This window comes from Cricetulus griseus, unplaced genomic scaffold, assembly GCF_003668045.3.
Source record: "Cricetulus griseus strain 17A/GY unplaced genomic scaffold, alternate assembly CriGri-PICRH-1.0 unplaced_scaffold_56, whole genome shotgun sequence".
In the NCBI taxonomy this organism is placed as follows: Eukaryota; Metazoa; Chordata; class Mammalia; order Rodentia; family Cricetidae; genus Cricetulus; species Cricetulus griseus.
The window spans coordinates 55,861-60,551 of record NW_023277319.1 but is presented as its reverse complement, the minus strand read 5'-3'; positions in this window follow the sequence as shown (position 1 = coordinate 60,551).

The following is a 4,691-nucleotide window of genomic DNA, read 5'->3' as shown; positions in this document are numbered from 1 at the left end:
GAAGTCCAACAACACTGTCTATCTCCAATAACATTTGAGATTTGAGGACACTCCTGTGTATTGCTGTGCTGGAGTCACCGAGAGGGGACATCCATGTGAGCTCTGACATAAACCGTCCACTGATTGGCTCTCTGCTTTGTGTTTGCATTGAAGACATCAGCTTTCAGCTTTCTTCTCTTGCCACCACTCCTGTCCACACAGAAGCCTCCTTATAGACCCAGTTGGCACTAAGGCTACATAGGGTTTCTTCTTAAGTCCAGAATCACCATCCGCAGAAACCTGGAGTCTACAGCAGGAACAGTGAGGAGGAAGAATAGACAGGAAGTACCAGGAGGGAGGGACAGAGGAAGTGAGGAGGGGCTGGGAGGACACAGCATTGTGGGACATGGGTGGGAAGAATCAAAATACATGGTATGTCATATTTTTTAAAAAAAGAGAAAAAATAAAATACATAGAAGTCCATGGGACTGGAAAAATTTTATTTTCTTTGTTAGGATTTGAGAGACAAACATTCAGGAAACAAATTTATGGCCAAGGATTTGTCAGCCCTTAGTTCATCAGGAGCCTCATTTGATTCAAGTCATCACTGCATACAAAGCATAGTCCTGGATCTTCAGGTGTCTGGGCTGAAGACAATGTTCTCTCTATAGAACACCTGGGCACCAGGACCCTGAAATCAGCTGAGGAAACATCAACTGAAAATTCCCCTAATTCTTTCCTCTTATCAATTCTCTGGTGAAGTGAAATTGATCATTTTGTTTCTTACAGTCATTCCTAAGGTTATTAAATTGATATATCCAAATGCCTTCAACTCCGCAGAGACATGTGTGGCCTATCTAGACCTGCAGGTTCATTTTTATGTGCACATGGTTCCCTTCAACTCTGTTACACATCTGTCATAATCATCCCTGGAGAATTGTCCAGCTGTTCCTGTGAGAAGAAAGTCACTGATATGGCAACACCTACTGTGCACAGGGGCAGAGAGCTCCAGGGGAGCCAGGCAGCAGAAGTCCATATCCACACTGGTGACCCTGGTGAGTCCTACACATCAGCTAGACTCTGGTTCAGAGCAAATCCAGACAAGATCAACCTGATGCCAAGGGAATGCAGGTCCACAGGCAATGCTGGCATCTCAGACACTCAGGGCCTCAAGGAGCAGGTGCCAACAAGGGACAGCAAGGGAGGTTACTGCATCCACTCTGAGGTTCCTCCTTTCACTTTCCCACATATAACCCCATGATATATATGAAACCTATAAGAGAAATGATTTGATCATTTAAGGGCTGATGCATAAATGACTTCACATCATCAGCTCATTGCATTTAGTTGCTTTAATAAGGTCCCTTTACCAGAGAATGCCACAAAAACATTAATGCCACAATCCACCAACCCTCTTATCTATAACAAGCACAGTTTCTCTAACAGTAGATTTAATTACTCTGTTGCACAATTAAGACCCAACTCTCCCTTCTAATAAGGGGTGGATATTCCAAGGGTCCACATGAGACTGATCTCACATCCACCAAGGAAGTCCTACATTCTCAGGAAAATTGAAGAGCTAGGAGGACATACAACCTTGGAACTGGAGATGAGGTAACAGACTCCTCTCCTTCATGAGGCACATACACTCTTTATTGCCTTTCCTAACAGATATTATACAGAAAGCACAATGAAAATAAATTAATGCTGCTAAAATATTTATTACAAATACAATATGAGTAACATTTTAATGAAATCATGGTCCTCACTACTTCTGTCAGACATTTGCAACATTACCTGCTGAGCCAAGGGCTCACACACAACAGAGCTTGAGATAAAGAAGGAAGATATGCAAATAAAGCCTCCCTCTGCTCAGGAAAACCAGCTGTGACCTTACCAGGCAGTTCAAGCAGAGGACTCTAACCCTGTCTTCCCATTCAGTGAACAGCACTGAAAACACGACAATCAACATGGGGTTGGGGCTGCTCTGGGTTTTCTTTGTTGTGCTTTTAAAAGTAGATAACACGGGATGCTGAGTGTGTGCGGAGACATGAGTGAGAGAGACAGTAGACTTTGTGACAGTTTCTTCATCAGGATCCTCTCTGTTTGCAGGTGTCCACTGTGAGGTGCAGCTGCTTGAGTCTGGTAGAGGATTAGTGAAGCCTCAGTGGTCATTGAAACTCTCCTGTGCAACCTCTGGATTCACCTTCAGTAATGCTGCCATGAAATGGGTCCGCCAGGCTCCAGGAAAGGGGCTGGAGTGGGTTGCTCCCATAGGCACTAAAGTTATAATTATGGAACCTATTACGTGGATTCAGTGAAAGACAGATTCACCATCTCCAGAGATGATTCAAAAAGCATTGCAAATGAACAGCCTGAGAACTGAGGACACTGCCACTTATTACTGTACAAGGGACACAATGAGGAGTCTTCAGTGTGAGCCCAGAGAAAAATCTCCCTGACAGAATCCCATAGCCAAAAGGAGGCACTCAACACACATTAGGCCCAGGTTCAGACATAATTGATTTTTTTTTATCTTGGTGCTCTCTCCACCTGCTGGTTTTCTGGGGGATCCTTTTATAATTATACACTTTAGGAATTGATAATGCCTCTAACAATCACAAATTCTGTTTTGACTAACATACTTTTTTGTTTGTTTATCCAGACAGGGTTTCTCTGCATTTTTTGGAGCCTGGCCTTGAACTTACAGATATCTGCCTGCCTCTGTCAATAGAGTGCTTGGATTAAAGGCATGCGTCACCAATGCCAGGCTTGACTAACATTTTTAAAACAATATGTCACCTATTCCTACCTGAACAAATGCAGAAAGTGTTTACGAGGGAAGAATGATTCTCTGTGGGCACCAGTTTCAGTGCCAACCTCCATTGACTTCTTTTTTTTAATGAAGAAAAACAAAGACAACCTGTGTCAATACATTATTTTGCAACTTGGCCCCTTCTCAGATAACATTTCAGACAGAGCAATGGGATTCCACACTGGGACTGTAAGAGACCAGTTCATGTCATCAGGATGCCTGCGTACTCACTTCCCTGTTTCCTGAAGCTTGATTGTCTTTGTAACCTAGACATCAGCGACTGTATGGTGCAAAATGCCCTCCATGCTTCTAATGTACAAACATAAACTTTTTTGTTAAATGCAATGAGGCCAAATTATGACTTCTCTTGATTTTTGACTCTGTTAAAACTTTTACATGTCTGATTCCAAATTTTTCTTTCTTTGTATGCTTTTGTTGTGTGTGTTTGAGTGTGTGTGTGTGTGTGGTGTGTGTGTGTGAGAGAGAGAGAGAGAGAGAGACAGAGAGAGACAGAGAGAGAGAGACAGAGAGAGAGACAGAGAGAGACAGAGAGAGAGACTGTGTGACTGTGTGATTGGGTTGCTTAATTTGGAGAAAACACATAAGTCTTTGCTGCAGAAAGGCTGAATGTTAGGAATAGAAACAATACTTCCATTGATAACATGGCTTCAATCTGACTACTTTAATTAAAACAATAATAAAAAGTAATAATACAGTGTGTGACATGAAAAATAAAAGACCCAGAGACAGATAGTGGGGTTTAAGTTTCAAGTTAAAGATCAGAGAAGCAAAACAGCTGGCCACTCCCTATGCTCAAACTGTTCCAGACTTCACTGATACTCAGATTCACTCCAACTCTGATGGTCTTCTCAACTTGGCCAAACAATAATCCTGACACTGAATGACCCTACCATAGATATCTGTCAAATCCTGGAATTAGAAGCATGAACTCTGATTCACTGTGTTGTTGCTAGGGGTGACTTTGGACTCAGAGATCCATCTCCTAATCCTGAGTCCTGGGATTAAATGTGTGTGCCACCACTGTAGAGTTTCTAGAGCTAACTAGTGAGGCTGGCTTTGTAAAATGCTTACCAGTGGCTATATTAGATCAAAAACAATATATCACCACAACAGTTGATAGTGGGATTCTCTGTGTGTATAGATTTATTTATTTATTCGTTCATTCATTCCATTCACTTGTTTGTTGGTTTAGTAACTCTGAACAACACTAAGTAGTAATATAAACAAAACCCTGTGGTGAGAAAACCCAATTTGCTCCCCATCTGACCTGGGTCTACTCAAATACATGAGCACTCTCAGGTTAAGCGTTGATTGGAATTTCTTGCCAACACTCAGGGTTATTTACTCTCATACGTCATCATTATCCCTCCTTATCCTCTGGGCCTTTTCCCAAAGATCACATGATACTCAGGAAGTGTCTCTTGCACCAAGTAATGGTGGACAGAAATTCCTTGACCTCCAAGGCCTAGTTCTGCCCTGTATTTTTTGGTGCAACATGAAGTGTCAACACCATCATGAATTCTTTTTTCCAAACTTAACCAGTGTCAGATTAGAAAGGAAATAAGGGTTCCCTTATCTGTGAATTCTGGGAAAACAGCAACAGAAAGACTAAGACTGATATAATTGTTGGGTTGTTGTTAATTTTGAACCATCTGGACCTATGCAAGGTTCATAGTATTACTTCATATGGGACAGGATGCATTTCTCAAGAATAGACAAAGCTTCTATCCCCCACAGAACTTCATCTTATGGCTCCCCTGATGCATCCCAGTTACAATAGATTCCAAGGACAGCATCCATAACCTGTGCAGGATATCTGAGAGAGTACAATCCTGCCAATACACATTTCAGAGCAATCTCTACATGGGAGTGAGAT